Raw genomic sequence first — 21,880 nt, forward strand, 5'->3', positions numbered from 1 at the left:
TACACGTTGTTCCTCGTTTACTTCCACAGTTGTGCATGCCCTTTTTATTGATTTAACTTATTTTGTTCAATTATTAATAACGCGCCGAATCGCCTGGAGGCCTCAAGGTGCACATAAAGGACAAGCAGAGAGACAAATCACAAAACAGTTTAAACAGCGTCAGACAGAGCAACAACTGGAACCAAGGAGAAATAAGAGAAAGGTTTTCAACTTCTTTTTGAAGTCCACCAGCAACGTGATCTTTTTCAGATCCAGAGGGATGGAGTTCCAGGTCACTGGAGCCAAGACATCAAACGCTGTCTTCCCAAATTTGACTAAGCGAAATCTGGGTTGAATGAGTTTAGCCTGGTCTAGGGACTTAAGCGATCGTGATGGCACGTAACGCTTCATGCATTCAGAAAGGTAGACAGGCGCTGCGAGGGTCAGACACTTAAAAGTAAGGGTCAAGATCTTAAAGGAAACCCGGTGCCTAACAGGCAGCCAGTGCAGGGTTCGTCTGGCTTCGGTAATGGACTGCTGTCTGGAAATGCCTGGCCTGGCTCTAACCGCGCCATTTTGTGTGACCTGAAGGGCAGCAAGATTGGACTGTGCGGTGCCCGTCAAAAGACTATTACAATAGTCGATTCAGGAGTTGACCAAGGCAGATGCAAGGATGGACATGCTGTTCACAGAAAGGAACGGACGCAGATAACCCAGCTGCTTATTAATACAGGCACAATAGGCACGGGTATTGGCAACATGATGCCTCATGGTGAGCTCAGTCAAGCGTGACACCAAGCGTTTTGGTATAGTAAATCTCCTTGATACATCATTACATTTGTATTCTCCACATATTTTTATTCCATACAATTATCTTGTTAGGGGCTATTCAAAATATACTTTGTTTCTTCAGTCTCTTTACTTTTTCTCCTTCGGTGGCTTTAATGATTATAGTTCATATTTGGCGTAGTGGCCGAAACACCCCGGGGTCCCCACTGTGTTTGGGTTGACTCGGCGGCTCCTGTTGGCGTTTGCGGCCCCGTTTCATGCTCAAGCGACAAGTGTGCACTGCCTGCTTTCCTTTCTGGACTGCTCTCGCTTTGCGCCGGTGTCCCCCGCAGACTTGCCTCAGCATGCCTTTCTCGATCCAAGTTCCGGTAGCTAAAATGCTGCTTTCTGTGGTTGCTGCACACCCAGGAGTTCTCCACTGGCTCCTGGCATGTCTGTGGAGTCTGAGGTACCACTCTCTTTTCCCATATGTCTGTGCCGTGTCCTGTCCTCGCAGCATTTATCTTCTACCTTGCTGGTGAACCGCTCGACTCCGCCACACTGATTCATGCTTCCAAGCTTCACAAGCCTCGCGGATGGATGAGATGTTTTCTTCCAAGCAGCAGCAAGTACGACTTGGCCTCCTGCCTTTTTAAATCTCTGCATACAGAACAACTAGAATGCTCATTGAGCTTGTGGCTCCTTACGTTCTGCATTTCTCTTTCCCTCTTCCTCGTCCCAGTATTTGTACGATTGTGGGTAAAGGAGTCCATTGTTGTCGGGTGATGTAGATTACTTGGAAAATCCCTTTCAACAGTTCTAAATGATAAATCGGTTCTTTATGGTGAATAATTAGAACTGGAAAAGGTGGTCTTGGAGCTTCCACATTTTAGACCAGGGATGGAAGTTTGGTCTATAGAATCTTGGGAAAGGGTTTCTCTATTTTCCCTAAAAGAGGGTGTCGATGTATGGCAATAGGTCATGAGGGTATTGGGTAAAAAGGGGTCATCTTCACAGGCAAACAGGGGTACCATGTATCATCCAATGAAGCCATGACATCTCCCCGGAAGCTGTCTCCTTCCATGTGATCCTCCTTCATATAGCCGCACCCCACCGCCCCCACCTCCTGAGTCAGGATCAGGTAGTGGCAGCTGTCCCCTGGCCACATGGGAGGTGGTTACCTCTGGGAGATTAGTGATGACTCCATTGGATTCATTTGAAAAAACTTTAAGAGACTAGAGGGAATATTTATCTGGACCTCTTTAAGACAACCCTCAAAACATCAAAACCACTAAACATACCACACTAATGCTTAAAGGGTCCCTTGCTTCTCCAGTACCTTCTTCTAACTCAGTCCTGCATGTTGTTTAACTCATTAAATTACAACATACTTATTCCAAACAGTTTTTTTTATCAAAAATATCAATTTATTTACTCTCAGTAAAAACACCACTAAAAAATACATTCACAATTATCTCAACAAAGACAGCATCTTGCACTTTTGTCTAAGTTCAATTATTGCACATTTGCCACTATTTTTGGTATCATTGACCACAGACAACTTCTACATAACATTCTATTTTCTAATACATATCTCTGTTATTAGATAGTTCATCAGTAGAAGACACATTTTTCAGTTTTTCATTTACTTTTTATATCTTCTCCTTTCTTCACTGGGTACTCTAACTTCCCCATAAAAATCGTGCTCTACTCATTCACACTTATGTCATTCATACATCCTTTCATTCTAAAATCCACACTATCCAACATGTTTCTTTCCTTTATCAGTTCTCATAATTTCAGGAAATTCTTCAGGGGTTAATTTTTGTATAGCAACAGTCTGTTATGTAGTGACCATTCGGTCTTCTTGTATTCTTTATACTTCTTGGTCAAGGCTCATGTGTTCGGTTCACATCTGTTTCATTTCTGGGCCAGAATTCCACAAGAAGGCATCTGTGAGAAGCAAGTGTATGAAGAATGGATTTAATTATTAACCCAACTTCTATGCAGTCTTATTCCTACATTCGGGGTATACAATTTACCATGAGAGAATATATTCTTCCAATTCTTCAGTACTAGACATGCACTACTTGGTAAAGGACATTATCACGACACAACGTCTTTTCATAAGGTGGTTTACCGTTTATCTAGTGACCTACCCTCTCTATTTTTTACCGTAATTCCCCTGTTCTTGAAAAAGGGGCATTTGATAATTTATTTAGTTTCCCAACGCTCTCACCCTACTGTTATGGTACACTATTTACCTTCTGGCTTTTACCTGCAGGTTGTTTATTTTCATCCATCCAGGTATCTATCTCTAGGTGCTTCTTAATTCTCAACACTTGTGTACTGCCTTTTTGGGTTCACCTTTTGCAACATCTATCAATACAGAAATGTCACACAGTTACTCCTGGTTAAACTGGTACTACATATCCTATGTATAATAAGCATAATCTGGTATTACACTTAGTTCTAGGGTATGTACCTTAATTAGGACTTCCCATGTTAGAGTCCGCCATGTTTGTTGTTTTCAGCTTATCCCGACCCTTCAGTGATCTTTGTACGAGATGAATGCCTCTTTTTGCTTCAATGGTTACGACCTCGGTCGTCCCGGGTTCCCACGTGATCTATACACGGCTTCTTAGTGTTCTAAGTGCCGATATCTATAGAAGCAAAAAACAAAAAGTGTATCTTTAAAAATTGAAACATTCCGCCCGCGTGATCTTTAAACGGCTTCTTGGTGTACTAAGCGCCAATATCTCTTATAGCTAACTCACGGGACATGTCTTTAGAAATAAGGACATTCCGCTCTATTATATCTCCCTCCTACAGTCTTACATTCGCTGTCTCGTATGTTTCGCTTACCTTCTAGCTAAAGGGCTTAATCCATCTGCCTCACGGGTTGCTGTCGGCGTTCTCTTGCTTCTTCTGACTTCCGTCGTCTCTGTTCGCATACCCGGATGTTTTTGCCCGCGTCAAAGTCGGTTCCTCCTTCCGGCTTGTGTCCATTTCCATGTTCTTTTCTACATTGTTGTAGATAGGCGCGGTTCCATCTATCCAATGATATTCCTTCACGTCACCGTTCTGGCATTACAGGTCCTTTTTTCTTGCCTTCGTTACTCCGTATTTATTTATTTCTTCTTTGGTACTGCCTTTCCTGCACCATAGATAAGGATCTAATTTCCTGACCCATCAAAGTTGTTCTTCACATATGTTTCTCTATGCTTTTTTCAAACTGTAAATGTTTTATTCAGCTACAGAGCTGAACACGTTAATTTCAATCGTATTTCCTCATCAATCGCTTTTTGGACAACACTATACGATTTTGATGCAAATTTATATCCAGTTCAAGTGGTAGCATAACTTCATTTTGTATCACTAGATTTTTTCATTGAGACCCGTCTCACAGCATTTTGTTAAAAAAATTAGTTTTTTCTTTTGTTAATAATTTCTTCCTGTCGATGTTCATATCATTACTCTCTTTCACCTTGTAAACCACCGACCACTTTAATTCTTCTGCCTTATGGATCATTTCAACGAAATGTCCTACCATAGGTGCAGAATTAATTCTGTTCCTTATGCAGCTCTTATGTTCCGTTATCCTGGTTTTTCTTTTTCTTTCAGTCTTCCCTATATAGATTTTTTTTTAGGGACACCATATCACATATACCACAAATTTGGAATTGCAGTTAGTTAGTGTTTTCTGTCTCCACTCATTTCTCAGTCCAGGATCTATTTGAGTTGATTTCTTAGTTTGAGAGCAGCACGTACAACTGCCGCACGGTACATGTCCCTCTAGCATTCTCATTCCCCAACTCTCTGTCAGTGTTGGTTGAAATTTATGTTGTTTTGTTATGTCATTGCGCATTATTTGGTCCTTCACAGTCTTACTTCTTCGGAAAGCTATTAGCGGTTTTTCCAGTGGGCTTTTTCCTTTCTCCATAATTGTCCAGTTTCGGTATATGATTTTCCTGATCCGATTTGACAGATTACTATACGTGTTCACAAACACCAATTTGTCATTATCTTTTCTTTTCAATACCGGTTGCTGCTCAAGTAAGGCTTCCCGGTGATTATCGTCAGCCCTCTTCATCGCCCGGTTTACCAGTTTTTTGGGGTAGCCTCTTTCATATAAATTCATTCTCAATTTATTGGCCCCTTCTCTATAGTCTTCTCTGTTCGTGCTGTTCTTTTTCAACCGCAAAAACTGCCCGAAGGGCAGGTTATCCCGTGTGTGGTTCGGGTGAAAACTAGTATAATGTAATAATGCATTCCGATCAGTTGGCTTTGTATACGGTTTAACAAAGAGTTCTCCTTTGTTGGTATCAACCTTTATTGTTACGTCTAGGAAATTCACTTCCTCTCTGCTGTAGTTCTCAGTGAACTTTAAGTGTTGATTTTGTTCATTCAACCATTTGAAGAAAGAAATTGCTTCACTCTCATCCCCCTTCCAAATTAAAAGCACATCATCTATGTACCTCTTCCAGACCTGGATATTATTTATGAAAGGGTTGTTGTCACCATAGATCACTCTTTTTTCGAAAGCCTCCATGTAGAGGTTTGCGATGCTCGGGGCTAATGTAGCCCCCATAGCCGTCCCCTGTATTTGTTTATAGTAGCATCCATTAAAATGGAAATAGTTTTCCGTTAGTGCTACTTCAGCACACCAAAGTATGAAAGAAGCTGGGGTTTCAGTGTTATTATTTTCCATCAGGAGTCTTTCTTCCAAGACCTCAAGTGAGGCCCTTTGTGGGATATTCGTTTACAAAGATACTACATCAAGGCATATCAGAATTTCTTCAACTTGGTTAAATGGTCTCCCTTCTACTTCCTTTATAATTTGTGTGGTATCTTTTATAAAGGAAGACATCTCTCTGACCATTGGTTGCATGAAATGGTCTGCAAATCTTGATAGAGGTTCTAATACCGAGTCACAGCCTGACACAATTGGTCTCCCCGGAAGCCTAGTTAGACTTTTATGAATTTTCGGGAGAATATAAAATTGTGGTGTCCTTGGTTTGTCTGCTCGTAAAAATTCTGCTTCTTTCTTAGTGATCCATCTCCTTTCCTCTGCTTTTGTCACTTTCAGATGGATCATTGTTTCCAATTTTTGTGTGGGATTCTCATCTAATCTCTGATAACTCTGGCCATCTTCCAGTTGTCTCATACATTCATCGATGTAATCTTTTCTATTCAGGATAACGACGGCTCCTCCCTTGTCAGCTTTTCGTATTATTATGGAATCATTGAATAGTAGTCCCTTTAGGGTGGTTTTCTCTTTTCGACTTAGATTTTGGAAGATCTTTTCTTTTTCTGTGTCTTTCTCTAGTACAGCACGTTCTTGTAATACTCTATTTTCAAAAACTCGAGCTTCTGCAGTCCGAGAGTGTATTGGGGGGCAAAAGTTTGATTTATTATGCAACCCACTATCTGGTTCGGTGGAGTCCTCTTTATCTTCAAAGTATTGTTTGAGGTGTATTTTCCTCATGAATTCTGTTAGCTCTTCCCTAAACTTAAACCGGTCATGTTTATAAGTGGTCACAAAACCAAGTCCTCTTTCCAATGTTTGAGTCTCAATTTGGCTAAGGTTGTATTCGGAAAGGTTTACCACAGTGCTTTCATACTGCGGGTGACTCTTTGGTCTGGCTCCCATTCCTGCTGGTCCCGTCCTAAAAAATGTTGTTGTATATTATGGTTTCCTCTGTTGCCATTCCTTCTTGCACCGCCCTGTGATCCTCTATAACCTCGTCTGCCTGAATTAAATTCGGAATTTCGTCCCCTTCTTCCTGTGCTAGTTCCTTCTCCTGCACTTTCTTCACTAGAGCTATACGATGTACCTCTAAACCTTACTCTTCTTTTGCCCTTATTTTGGTTTCGAGATGCTCCTAAGTCATCTTTTTCTTTGGTGAAATAATTTTCTTGCGTGTATGTAAAGGCTTTTTCATGTGTGAATTGTTGAATATCATTTTTCAACCTTCTGATTCGTTCTTTTGTAAGATGTTCCTTGAATATTTTCATTTCATTCATGAGTTCGTCTAGTCTCTTTTTATATTGTTCAATGGGGACTATCTTTTTGATCTCATCTTCCAATTTCTTCAGGTCTATCGCTATTTTCTCTGTTGTCTGGCGTGCGGTATCTATTATGAGTATTACCCAATCCCTGCCACATTTGTTTCCAATATAACTCCATTGGATCAAAAATTCTTTGTTGTCTAGAAAGATTCTTGGCTCATTTCTTACCACGAGTCCCTGTGGCAGGATCCCATTTCTTAGGTATTCTAGCATTATGCTACTGTGTAGTTCCGACCTAATTAATCTTTTCTTTATCTGGGTTAGCTCGTCCCAGCTAGTCAGATTTGAGATATCCCCCAATTCTCCCCCAAACAGTGTGGAGTTGCTAAGTAGTTCGGTGATGTATCCATCCATTGGATTCATCACACCATGTAGAGACACTGGCATCCTGCTGAAAATAGATTCAAAGCTGGATAAAAGTTGGCTCCCTCCGGAGTAGGCTAGAAGGTCCTGTTATTCAGGGACTCTTTCGGTCAAGGAGAGGGGGGAAATATGTGGGGACATTTAATGCGATGGAAAAAGCCCAGATATACATTAAAAGTGTCATCAGCTTAATACACATCATAAAAACAAATACAGTCAATCCACATACATTTAATCAATATGTACCATACCATTCAGCATAGTTGCAGAACAATTATCAAATATAAACCACCATTCACGAATTGCAGGATTAATGTGCAAATGTAACTTGACCTGAGGCCATATCCATAGAATAACCATCCAATGGCATCAAATCTATACACATAAAAATGGGCATTCCATTCCATATGAATACATTTCAGTTCATACGAAACATTTCATATTTGCATTATAGAAAACCTCAGCTACATTTGTAAAGTTGCATTAGAAAAAGGAGGCCACTTTGTACCTTCCCATGTCAAAAATGTTAAGTACAATGCAACTGTGCATGCACTTATCGGATTAGTATAACATTCAAGTAGCAATATACATACAACACATACAATTAATAATCTTAAATAATTCACTCCCATATCCAAATACCTTAAAATCATAAAGCTACCAACACTATCTGGTACTTTATCACATTACAGCCTGGTACTATGACAATTTGATGGGCAAATGAATACATTATATATCGTAGGGAACTACAATAATACTAATTTGTGTGCTTCAAATTCTCATTGATGCTGGAAGAAATTGCTCCAGAGACCAGAAAACTCTCTGATCATCTGCTTGCGTTCTATAAAAAGAGACAAGACATGAATTGAAATCAAGAATCCCAAGCCGTGGAATAATATATGGAATAATATATTTCTAACACAGATTAAAATAGCTAGGAAAAATAAACATGTATATTGGATTCCAAACAAATGCTTCACATCCGCAGAACAGATCATTCTCTTGTTTCCATTTGGCATGATTGATTAAAAGTTGCAGGAGTTGGTGGAATGTAAGAGCAATTTATTTCCTAGTGTAACAGTTGGAAACACGTAAGCAGGGCTCAAGTCGAGGGTACACGCGGGGGACGGAGTCCACCCACTTTATTCAGAGGGTGGACTCAGTCCCTCCAGCTAAAAGAGAAACATTGGATGTTCTCTTTGAATTTATGAATTAAAGCCAACCTCAGGATCAAACTACAGTCGTCAGGTTTCTAGGCCGGACACTTCACCACTGCACTATATAATGTGATGAAAAATAGCAAACAACTAAAGGTGAAATGTCCCATTTCGTTACTGCAAGTCCCAGGGAGACATTTGTATTGGTTCTTGGAGTTTAAAACATGCACAACTTTGAATGTTTACAAAAACACGATTAGAAGAAAATATCCTGTCTTGGTTTTGTGTGTGTGTTGATTTTATGAAGGCAGATGCCATTCGTTCTGTTCAATCTGGGTGTTTATGCAAAGCCAATTTAATGGAATGTATATATTTCACCTTTATATGCTAATTTCTGGCGACGTCACATCCCATTGCGTTTGTTGATGAGTCCCCCCCCCACTTCGTTTTTTGTGACTTGTCCCCTGTACGTAAGTACTTCTCAACACAGGAAGCTAGATGCATAAAAGGTAAACAAGCTTCTACATCCGATTAAGTCTTTTTTATACTGTATTAAAATGCTTATTGCTTGAATGTTTATTGAACAATTGGGGATTATCAAAGGAATTTCTGAGGCCTTGTCAGTAAAACCAACTGTCCCATTCTTCTCATACTTCCTGACCACCCATAAGAATCCAGATAAATGCCCCATGTTAACAGGTTGCCCCTTCAAAAACATTCCAGTGGAGGTGCTGAATACGTTTCTCCAACTTCCCACCTCTGCAAACTGTCACCGTGCTGTTAGAAACCTTCAGCCACATTAACAAGGAGTTGGCAGATACTATTGCTCCAAAAACAAAGGGCCACGCCAGAATCAAACGATCCGCCCCCTGATATACTAAAGAGTTCTCTTGCAACAAACCGTCCATTCGAGCTCTTGAGAAATGCTGGTCTGTGTTCAACAAACCAGAGGACCGGCTATGCTTCAAGGCCTTAGATTCTAAATGGCAGATCCTGATATCTAAACCCAAGGCTACTTAGTACACCACCCCCATAGGGCAGCTTGTAGCAAGAGCAAAGCCCTTTTGGCAGCAGTCCAACACTGCTCGAACCCCACACAAGACCAAGAGGTACCAGAAGGCTATCATGTTCTCTATCAAGAAGATCGATAACATCACGTTCCACATAGAGGGCGCCAAATCCTCTGCCCGCAAACACCTATCATCGCATGTGCCGTTTATCTGCTGCACTTACTGATCTTCTTAGGATATCCATCTCCTTCCTCAGCAAGGTTACATTCCAAAGGCTTATGTGCCCTCTACAGAAAAAACAAACCCTCGACCCAGAAGAGTTGGCAAACTACTGGCCGATCATGAGCCCCTCAATTTATTAGAAATGTCACTAAGAAGAAAGTGGCTAATATAACTGCTTACAAAAAACTAAAAAATGTAGTCCTCCGTCTCCTCCAGAATTACCAATCCTGGGTTCTGCCCAAACTGCAGCAGTGAAACAGCCAACATCCCGATGGGTCAATGATGCCCTGCATATTATCAACATAGAAGACCCGGGACTGCTAAAACTTAATGTGGGGCTACCACACCAGGCAAGAAAGGGATGCCAAACCTCTCAAATTTAGCTAATGTGGACTGAGCAGCAAGGTAGGGGTAGCAGGCTGACAAAATGGTACCCTTAGCCCACACACTTATATCTAAAAAGATATATCACACGATTTGTTACACATAGAGATCTCTAACAAGTTTCATAGAAGGCACAAGCATCACTCCAAACCTCATGGGCGATTGGACTCTCTCTCTCTGTCTCTCTCTCTTTCTCTCTCCCTCTCCCTCTCCCTCTCTCTCCCTCTCTCTCCCTCTCCCTCTCTCTCCCTCTCTCTCCTTATGTCAAACTCCCTCCCTAAGCTGGGCGTCCCTGACCCACATTAGTAGATACAGACGGTTGGTCCCAGATGTCTGATGCTCTGTTTTATACTAGCAAAAAAGATCTAAAGGCATATTTTCCTTCTCTAACTAAACTCCCTAAGGGACTTCCTACCCTTCCTTACTCTAAACAGTTCTTCATGTTCTACTGGGATTTGAGAATTATGACTTCCAGACACAGGGTTATATTTAGTCCCCCCCCCCCTCCTGTCACGCTCCCTCTCCCCTCTCTCCTACCCCACTCCTCCCTCCAATATTCTGTCACTCAGATGTCTTCCACTCCTAGATCTCACCTCAGCCCTTTAATGTCACTCCTCCCTCCTCGGTAACAACCATTCCTTCCACTTCACTACTCCCTCCTTTGCACCAGTACCCTCTCCAGCACACTGCCACTCCCCCCCAATAACTACTTAACCACTCTTCTTTCATCCTGTACCATACACTTCACATTTACTCATTAGACTAACTGCTAACCACACTCTCTACACACTTCTAGTGCAGTACTACTTCCACTCCCTAGCCAATACCTCACCTGCTCCTGGAAACTCCTCCATACTCCACTGTTACCTCCTGCTCATCTTTTGCTCAGAGACCACCTCCTCCTCTGACCTCACCTGAATAACTCACTTTCTGTTGACTCCTTATATGCCTCATCCTCGGACCAGGGACAGAAGACGAAGACCAACAATCTGGTCCCATCTTTCCCACCCAGGGTATGTTGAAGAACGAAAGGTCATAAACAGCGGGCTAAGTTCCGCCCAGGTCTTCCACGCGGGTCTGCTGTAGAAAAACGATGGCAGCCCAGGAAAGCAATAGTTCAGATGAGTGTTACGAGGACTGATTCTGAGTGCCTCAGAGATAAGTACAGCATGGTAGGTTTTCTTTTTGGTATTCCCCCCTTTGTGTCACATCCGTCCCCCCTTCATTTTAGGCCCGATGGCAGCAGTATTCCAGAGCAACATCTCCTCAACCAAGATGCCGGCCTCAACACTTTACATGTCTTACCTTATGCACAAATGCCCTAACACAATGGTGACGCATACGTTCCAGCCGTCCCATCTGTTGTAGTGTTGTATCGTCTCTTGAGAGGCATTCCGGATCCTGTCGCCTGTGCGTCGCAACCCTTGTACTTCATTGCAAGGCTCTGCGAGTGTTACCTTTTGTACAGTTTGTGCCTAGTGTTCCCTGTGTCATTTTAGATTTAGGTTTAGATTAGGTGTTTTTTCCAACCCCACCTATACAGTTTAATAAACACCCTTGAACTGTGATCACTTTACTGTTGCCACCATGAGTTCCTTACAGGTCTGACTCTGCACACCTAAGCACTGTATCCTAATGACCCAACATGCCCTTGCTATATATGGTAGTTCCTAGACCCCAAACTTGTAGGAAAAGGGAACCAAACGATTCTACTAACAGGAAATATAATCTAAAAACACCTACCGCCAACAACACTCCACATTAATTCTAAACCAACTATGGCTTAGTATTAAAATAATCCAAATACATGCATCATATCCACAGCCAAAGGCCTCTAATAATTCAGGATACATTTTAGAAACAGTGACCTTTACAATATTTGCAGGGTCACCAATGTTGACTATAATGTAATAACTAATTCACAAGGAGAGTAGTGTAGAGCATGACTTACAAACATATAAAGTTTCAAGTAATTCCTAAAATTCCAATTATTGGTCTAGAACTCCCTGAAGCCCTTGTGAGCCCCGGACAAATCCCCAGGAATCAGTAAGTAGCCACCCCACCCCTGAGTCACTTTAGGAGAGTTCCAGGACCAGTAGAATGTGCCATTGAAGTAAAAGGGACAAAGTCAATGGGTCTTCTCCTCATCTGAGTAAAATTAATTCAAATCTATTTTACCAAACATGTGCATATTCCATAGCAAACAACCCCGAGGAGCATCCGAGAAGACCCCAATGAAGTGATCCAGAGGTTGGTTGTAGAAACAGAAGCCCAAGGAGAAGTTACAACAAAGCATGAAGGACCTCTATGAAGTCAATGGGAAATTCACCAGGACCACTTAGGGTGAGTACCAAGAATAAGCATCCACCACATGTCCCAGAGGAAAGTACTTGCAGAGGTAGTCCGCCAAAATAGCTCCAGCATGGGCAAGCAACCGGTTTACAGGATCTGGGGCCCAAGGGCTCGAACCAGGATCCAAAAAATACCATAATGACAGGAAAGAAGAAGAAACCACTTTCCCACTGCTGTGACCTGCAAGCCAGGAGTAAAGTATCTGGCGAGGAAGACTCGGAGAAGACCAGAGAACCTGGGAAGATGGATTGCAGCAGCTCGGTAGAAAAAAGTGGTAGCTCAGCTGAAAATGATCCCAGCATAAGGATGATGGCTGGGGATGATCCACTGCTTCCCTCAAAGCAGATGAGCTGGAGTGATGGTGTCCCAATATCGTTCCAGGTGGTGGGAGCTTCCAGCACCAAGGCAAAAGACCCTGGCAGTAAGCAACAGTAAACTGCCTGTTTAAGGGTTCCTGCATGGAAGGCTCGAACCAGCACACAAAGGAAGGCAGCAGGAGATTTCAGGAAACTTGGACTGCACTCACAGGAGCAGACAACCCAAAACCTGGATATGCCTAAAATTCTACACCCAGCCAATATGGCCAGGTGAGGGTTAAAATGGCAATAATTGCAGGAATGAGCAAGAAAACGCCTTCAGCGGGTTGGCAGACCTGCTTCTTCCAATTTCCAGAACAAGAGAGCCAGGAGAGAGCAAGGACCAGGCAGAGCCCTCAAGTACAACTGCAAAATAGGAGCCGTCTAAGGCCAGCCAACTAGTCACTTGGAGCAGGTGCAGGGGGAAAGGGGCAGGATTGCCACTTAGCCTAGACCACCCCACAGGAAGAGAGAGTGAGAGCTTCGGGTTCTACACTGGTCTAAACCAATTGCAACCAATTTGGAGGCCGCCGGCTAACAAAGAACCCACATTTTCAGAACAGCCCTTTTGACCCTCCATCATGGTTGCCTTGAACAAAGGCAGTCCTAATACAGAATGGGTATGAGTATTATTACAGAAAATACATTGGCACCCCAACGGCTACCAAAAATGTACATTGGGTATGGCTCCCAACGTTGGCGAGGCCAAAACCAAAGTACAGCTGCCACCAGCCAACTATTCCCCCCACTCCAAATCCAATACCATAAACATAAAAAAGACAAAAAGGGCAATGGCAGGAGAAATTCAGGAAAAGCCCATCCAGCCACTAAAAATAAGTCTGTTACAAAGAAAATAGCCGTTTACCCAATGACATATAAAGGCCTTATCCAATGCAAACACTTCTTCCAAAATCAATTTTGTAAGTACATCTTGATTTATTAACCACAACAAAAAAGGAGGCAGCTTTATTTTTTTGGTTACTGGTTCAATGTGGGACACCGACAATGTGTTTCCGACTGGCAGAGCAGCTTATCAATACTACTACGACCAAAACGGACCTCTTGTCTTTCTGTCAAGAAGCCATGGTAGTTGTGAAGGCAGAAGGAGGAGAGCACCCAGGAAACCAGTTGAAGTCGCAGGTGGGTGTCGCATGTGCAGCACAGCTTGCTGTGGAGGGGGAAGACGCACAGCACTTTTCATACACAAATGGAACAACCTGTTAGAGGGCTCCTTGGTATGATAGACTGTGCGGGGTCTCAGAGGTTTTGCCACACAATTAGCCCATTAGTCTGTTTTTGTTGAAGATTGGGCACTTCTGAAGAAAGATGTAGAGTTTCAAGCTCTTAAATGAATGATAATTACCCAGGTGACATCATTCAGATGTATTAATAAGCAAACTGTTCCACGTGAAAAGGAAAGAAAGATTGTGGCTGGTAATAAACCTCAGGCGGTTCCACGAGTTTGTCATAGAACACCACTTCAAGATGACAGCCTGGATATGTGCATAGACATCCTTCTGCTGGGGAATTGGTGATCCATTATGATCCCCAGGGTGCCTCACTTTGCTTCCCCATCTATGGCAAGCACAGGGCAGTATTGGGGAATTTGTGAACCTACCCATTTGGCTATTGTTGGCACCCTGGCGCTTCACACACATCAAGAAGCCAGTTGAAGCGGCTTTCAGAGAGCACAGGGTGCAGGTGCTCATTATACTGGGACAACATGATCTCAAGGTCCCAGGACAAAGATCCTGGAAAATCATGTGTTTAAGGCAGTGTCTTTTAGTGCTCCAGAGCATATGCGATTTAGTACAGATGCAGTGGAGGCCCCTTTCAAGCTGCCCACAGCGTAGCCCACAGCGTAGGTGCATGGCTTAAGAAGGGAAATTTGACTCCTTTTTGGTGGAAGACACCTCTTTCCTCAGAGATCTGGCCAGATGGATAGGACTGTTGTCTTCATCGATGCAGGCTATTGTCCCAGCCCTGCTGCTTTAAGGAGCCCTCCACAGATTCAAACTCCGACCTGGCTGCAATGCATAATCCTTGATGATTTCAGAAGAAGCAAGAGAGGAGGTGCATTGGTAGCACTAATACATGAAGGCAATCCAAGACATGGCAAAAGAATCAGACGCCATCAGGCAAGGCTGGGAAGCATGCTGTGGTTCATGGTCAATTGGCCTCCAGCAGAGCAGGAGTTGCATATCAACTGGAACCTTTGAGAGATTCCTACACCATAAAATCTTGGGTGAGTGGATTGCTGTATCCTTCTGAAGATCGATAGCATCTCAGCAATCTGCTATATTAAATCACCAATGAGGCATGCAATCCAGCAGAACGTGTCAATGATTTTGGCATTGCTGACTGAAGAAACTGAAATATTCTCACAATGGACTTGTGGTCATGAACTATGGATGAACAAAGTTCTTAACTTCCCTCATGTTTTATTAATGATAATTTGTACAGGATGGGCTAACAGAGTAAAATGGGCTCTTACAAGGTAAAATGCCCGAATGCTCAAGTCCGGAGTGTGCCTCAGCGGCCTTCAATGGTACACAATGTTGCTGGAGTGTCAGAGAGGGATTGTCACCCCTCACCTGCTTGCCTTAGGGATCCCAAACTCTGTTTCAGGTCACTAGCTTGTTGCAGGTTTCCGTGGACCGAACCACAAGACTAACTGTGCCACAAACAAGTCAGGTGATCCAGGCATCATTGAGTGGGCCCCTCGCCCCCGAGAGACAGGCGTCCATTTAGGTCTGTCCTGCTCTGTAGCCCTATTTCTGCTTTTCGTTGCCTCTCTACTTTGGATGTAACCTTCCTAACCAGAGCTTGTCCCTCCCCCACCTTCTGAGACCCGCCTGTGGCTAGTATGGCCCACCAAGTCCCACCTACTGCTGGCTAGGGTACCTTTATGTTGCAGTTTATTTTACGGTCACACGCAAGTCCGGGATCTCCTTTCCCTACAATGAATGTGGCGCACAATAAAAATGCTTTTATTTCTATCATTCAGGTCCTTTTTTGATAAGGCCTCTAACCCGTCTCACACACTACCCCAACAGATACCCGGTGCCGCTGGTGGACTACGAACCAGGCCGGTGTTTATTAATAAGATATTTATTAATTTATTAATTAAAGTTAGAACAAACAGATTACATCAGCCACCAATGTTGTGGCAACACAAAGACAAAATATCCTTTTTGGTAAAGTACCAACACAGAGATGACACTAGAAAATGCAGTTACAATAGCTTCCTTTCACACCACCCCACACTATAAGCAAAGAACAGTTCAACGCGCACAATGAAAATTACTGTAAACAGGGTTATACGCTGGTCCCAGCGACCCTAACCCTCCAAACATCCACTAGGCTTGACTCTTTTGAATGAAAGGCAGTGGCAGGGAGTGGGAACACAATGGAAAAATCGGATTTGCGGTATGATTCACAGAAACAATATGACAGGAAGAAAGCTACACCTATTGCTACACCTGACAATAACCCACAGGGCTTTAGGATTATGGTCAGAACACACACAATGGGAATATCAGTTTCAATTTATTAGCACCACTGCTATGGGGAAGAATGGAAATAAATGGGGAATTCGTTTTTCTATACCTGACTTTACCTTACTTTGATAGATTTGTAGAGCGCATGCAATGGACCCGAAGGCTTAATGGCGCAATACAGGACAGAAAACAGACACTAAACACATATGCTACTGGGAGATCACTAACCGAGAAAGGAGAGCGTAGCAAGCAGATTCAAATACGCCCTAGGCAAACAAGAGAGTTTTCGATTTCCTTTTGAAAACGTCTGTAGATTCAATGCCTCTAAGCTCAAGTGGTAAATCGTTCCAGGCCCTTGGAGCAATAGCATAGAAGGCTCCATTAGATGCCTTCTCCGTCCTACACTTGGGAATCATCAAATGGTCGTGGTTGCTGGACCTTAATGTTCTCTCGTACATTTTATTTGTGAGCAGAACTTGGAGATAGCCAGGCATCTTCCCCTGTCTGCACTTCTGCATGATGACCAGAAGTCAAAAACGAATTCTCGACTCGATCGGGAGTCAATGGAAAGCCCTTCTAACAGACGAGACATGATCTGTCTGCCAGAGGCCCATTACCGCCCTCACAGCACCATTTTGATAGATCTGCAACCTTTTACAGAGCGATTTATTGATGCCCACTTATAGGCTGGAACAGTAATCTATCCTAGTTCCTACTATCGCTCTTCCCAGAATCTCAGCATTGGCTTGAGAGAGATCAAGGGTCTAAGATGGACCAGTAGTTTAGTAAAATAAGCACAGGAAGATACTGGGGATCCTACGTGAGGCTCCATGGTGAGATGTTGATCAAAAATGACACCTCCAATATAGAAGCTGTCATATGTCGAACCAAGTTTCTGAAACATGCAGGGAGAACTAACCACTAGCAGCTCTGTTTATTATTCAGAATTTACAAAAACCGACAAAGGGGTACTCACACTCGAGACAGTCCTCGATTCTGTCTGACATTCAAATTAAATCTCCATAGTAATTTAAAGGCTAGTGTTTGCGAGGCAAATCACTGGGGATACACCAAGGGAGCAGTCTGAGAAGTGCTAACCATAAATTTATTGTTGAAAGCATAGTTTTTTTGAGATTTTACACAATTTCTGAAGCAAAAAATAAGTAGAATAGAGCAATTGAAAAAATAAAGAAAAACAGAACATTCATCACAAATATATCAAGTGCAAAAGAAGGGATAACATATTAATCACATCAAGATAACACAATTATTACAGGCTACCCATAGTTCCTGCAACATAAGGCCTACCAGGGTGTATAAAAAATTACCCTGGTAGGTATGTAAAAAGAATATTATTTTAGCTGAGTTTGTATATTTAATCTGCCAACGTGTGGGAAAGAATCAAAAGTTCGTTCCTAAAGGGAACAACATATATATAAATCACGTTTCGGCATGCCAAACTGGCATCAGTAGTCAGAGCCTTCCTCAGGGCAGGATGGAGGCGAGTTGATAGTATCACCCTAGAGGGGGCAGAAAAAAGGAAATACTTAAGCCATATAGACAGGCTGCTATACAGACAACTTCAGAAGGATATCATAATTCAAGTGTACAGTACAAAAAAGAAGGTGGGTGAGGCGCGCACTCCCGGTCCTGGTCAATTAAACCTGTTGCAAAAAATAGGTAGCTGGGTCACATCCCAAAATGGACAAATATTTACAGGGTTAGATCTCTTCTGCTGAAAATCAGGTACTTAGTATTAACAGGGTTAGATCCCTTGCTGCAAATCAGGTAGTCAGTATTAACAGGGTTAGATCCCTTGCTGCAAATCAGGTAGTCAGTAATAACAGGGTTAGATCCCTCAGCTGCAGTTCTGTGGTCTGTGGTGTTCTCCTCCTAGCGCTTTCTTATCTCAAATAATCATCAGGGAGGCTGTTAAGCAGGTGTGTCTAATTAGACTCAAAGGATTCTGGTAGCTGTAGTGAAAAAAGTTTTTTTCTGTTCAGGTTGCCAGCAACCGACACCCCTCCAAAGCACAAGTCCTTCCCAAATTTGGGGGAGGGGAGAGAACCATGAACAGAAAAAAATGTTTTCACTACAGCTACCAGAATCCTTTGAGTCTAATTTGACACACCTGCTCAACAGCCTCCCTGATGATTATTTGAGATAAGAAAGCGCTAGGAGGAGAACAACTACAGACCACAGAACTGCAGCTGAGGGATTTAACCCTGTTATTACTGAGTACCTGATTTGCAGCAAGGGATCTAACCCTGTTATTACTGAGTACCTGATTTGCAGCAGAAGGGATCTAACCCTGTGAATATTTGTCCATTTTGGGATTTGACCCAGCTACTTATTATATTTTTTGCAACAGGTTCAATTGACCAGGACCGGGAGTGCGCGCCTCACCCACCTTCTTTTTTGTACTGAATGCTATGGGAGTCCCGGGCTCCAGAGGCAGCGCCACGGGGTGACTGTGCCCCACTTTGGAGAATCATAAAGATGGTTCTCTCCCCTCCCCCAAATTTGGGAAGGACTTGTGCTTTGGAGGGGTGTCGGTTGCTGGTCACCTGAACAGAAAAAAATGTTTTCACTACAGCTACCAGAATCCTTTGAGTCTAATTTGACACACCTGCTCAACAGCCTCCCTGATGATTATTTGAGATAAGAAAGCGCTAGGAGGAGAACAACTACAGACCACAGAACTGCAGCTGAGGGATTTAACCCTGTTATTACTGAGTACCTGATTTGCAGCAGAAGGGATCTAACCCTGTGAATATTTGTCCATTTTGGGATTTGACCCAGCTACTTATTATATTTTTTGCAACAGGTTCAATTGACCAGGACCAGGAGTGCGCGCCTCACCCACCTTCTTTTTTGTACTGAATGCTATGGGAGTCCCGGGCTCCAGAGGCAGCGCCACGGGGTGACTGTGCCCCACTTTGGAGAATCATAAAGATGGTTCTCTCCCCTCCCCCAAATTTGGGAAGGACTTGTGCTTTGAAGGGGTGTAGGTTGCTGGTCACCTGAACAGAAAAAAATGTTTTCACTACAGCTACCAGAATCCTTTGAGTCTAATTTGACACACCTGCTCAACAGCCTCCCTGATGATTATTTGAGATAAGAAAGCGCTAGGAGGAGAACAACTACAGACCACAGAACTGCAGCTGAGGGATTTAACCCTGTTATTACTGAGTACCTGATTTGCAGCAAGGGATCTAACCCTGTTATTACTGAGTACCTGATTTGCAGCAGAAGGGATCTAACCCTGTGAATATTTGTCCATTTTGGGATTTGACCCAGCTACTTATTATATTTTTTGCAACAGGTTCAATTGACCAGGACCGGGAGTGCGCGCCTCACCCACCTTCTTTTTTGTACTGAATGCTATGGGAGTCCCGGGCTCCAGAGGCAGCGCCACGGGGTGACTGTGCCCCACTTTGGAGAATCATAAAGATGGTTCTCTCCCCTCCCCCAAATTTGGGAAGGACTTGTGCTTTGGAGGGGTGTCGGTTGCTGGTCACCTGAACAGAAAAAAATGTTTTCACTACAGCTACCAGAATCCTTTGAGTCTAATTTGACACACCTGCTCAACAGCCTCCCTGATGATTATTTGAGATAAGAAAGCGCTAGGAGGAGAACTACAGACCACAGAACTGCAGCTGAGGGATTTAACCCTGTTATTACTGAGTACCTGATTTGCAGCAAGGGATCTAACCCTGTTATTACTGAGTACCTGATTTGCAGCAGAAGGGATCTAACCCTGTGAATATTTGTCCATTTTGGAATTTGACCCAGCTACTTATTATATTTTTTGCAACAGGTTCAATTGACCAGGACCGGGAGTGCGCGCCTCACCCACCACCTTTTTTGTACATAATTCAAGTGTATGCTGTCATAAATATACGGACCACTCACCCAGTATAGATTAAAGAACGGAGTGCAGTCCGTAGAAGGCTACTTTTCCAAACCTATTGAACTTCGTACGCTGTGTAACAATGCAGCCAAGTAGAAAGAAAAAGGTAGAGCGCACCTGGGTCACGCTTCTGAAAATGCTGTGGAGAGAATACAGCCTTAGTGAGAGTATAATTCATAGAAAGAGCGAAAAGTCAGTGAAGGAGTTTGTCGAACGCCATCGGAGCATGTTGTGGTATTGCTCCTGATTATTTTATCTGAAAGGTAGCGCTCCGAATCATGAATATAACTAAAGAACAAGCACTACAAAAAGTAAAAAGGAGTGCGAGGTGCCCAGACAGGGCCATAGAGTGAATGGTGAGGGATCCTATAGAGGAGCATAACGGGGAGACGGCATGCAGGTTTATAAAAGCATGGTATAAGGAATTATCCAAAAATCGGTCATTGGTCATAAAACCAGCTGATAAGGGGGGTGGGATCGTATTGATGACCTCAACCCAATACCTCAAAATGGTTCATGACCTTCTAGCAGATGACATTAGCTACACTAAAATTAGACAGGACCCGAACAAAGCCATTCTCCATGAGATTATTGAGACTGCCAACTATGCAAGGGACAGAGAATGGATCACTAAGAAAAAGTTTGATTTTTTGACTAGTAATCAAGGAAGGGTACCCACCATCTATGCCCTTCCTAAGATTCATAAAAACAACATCGATCCACCAGGCAGACCCATTGTGTCCGGGTGTGGGTCGATACTTGAACCTGTTTGTAAGTTTATAGATTTATTTCTGAAACCCATGAGTGTCCTGACCCCTACATACCTAGGAGACGCGACCCACACGATTCAGGTTTTTGAAGACCTTCCTTTTGACCCTACACAACATCTGCTAGTTACTATGGATATAAAATCTTTGTACACTAGCATACCCAAGCAATTGAGTGTATGAGAAGACAGTTGATGAAATATGACCTCCAGGAAAGAGTCCCCATCCCTTTCATCATTGAATTACTCACCCTAGCCCTCACAAAAAACTATTTTGACTTTGACGGCCAGTTTTACTTACAAACGAAAGGCACGGCAATGGGGGCGACTTTCGCTCCAAGCCTAGCGGTTCTGTTCATGGCAGAATTTGAGCAAATAAACATTTTGGCTGACACTAATCCCTTCAGAGAAAACATTCAACAATGGAAAAGATACATTGATGATGTTTTCTTCATTTGGGAAGGAACCAAAGACACCCTTGACGATTTTTTAGCTTGGCTGAATAATGTTAACAGTGACATCCAATTCACAATGGAATCCAGTGCAACAACGGTTAATTTTCTAGACTTAGAAATTAAACACAGTGAAGGAAAAATTAAATGCAATCTTTTCCGAAAACCTAGTGATAGGAATACTCTCCTTCATTTTTCTAGCGACCACCCTAGACATCTCCGAGAGAACCTCCCATTCGGTCAATTCCTGAGGATCAGACGCAATTGCTCTGACATTCAAGATTTTTACCATCATGCTCATGATTTGGACAATAGATTGACCCAGAGAGGATATCCACGCCACATCATATCCAAATCTAAGAAACGTGCCAGATTTTATAACAGGGAGGCACTATTGGCCCCCGAAATAAAATCACCGGATACCCACCCCAGGACCACCTGTGTCATTACACACGGCACCCACTCTATGAAAATCAAGAAATTGATTTCTAAATATTGGCCACTCACCCGCCTGTGCCTACAGGATGAACCATTCCCCAGATTTGCCTTTAAACGTGGCAAGAATCTAAGGGACCACCTTGTACAC

At 43.0% G+C, this 21,880-nt stretch overlaps 1 protein-coding gene across 4 annotated transcripts in view; it reads right to left on the reverse strand.

Annotated features, from left to right (window-relative positions):
• Positions 1 to 21,880, reverse strand: part of ELMO1 (engulfment and cell motility 1) — a 2,216,232-nt gene that overhangs the window by 2,024,015 nt on the left and 170,337 nt on the right. The gene's annotated exons all lie outside the window — the stretch shown is intronic.

The sequence above is a fragment of the Ambystoma mexicanum genome, chromosome 5p, assembly GCF_040938575.1.
Source record: "Ambystoma mexicanum isolate Mex_15411 chromosome 5p, UKY_AmexF1_1, whole genome shotgun sequence".
Lineage (NCBI taxonomy): Eukaryota > Metazoa > Chordata > Amphibia > Caudata > Ambystomatidae > Ambystoma > Ambystoma mexicanum.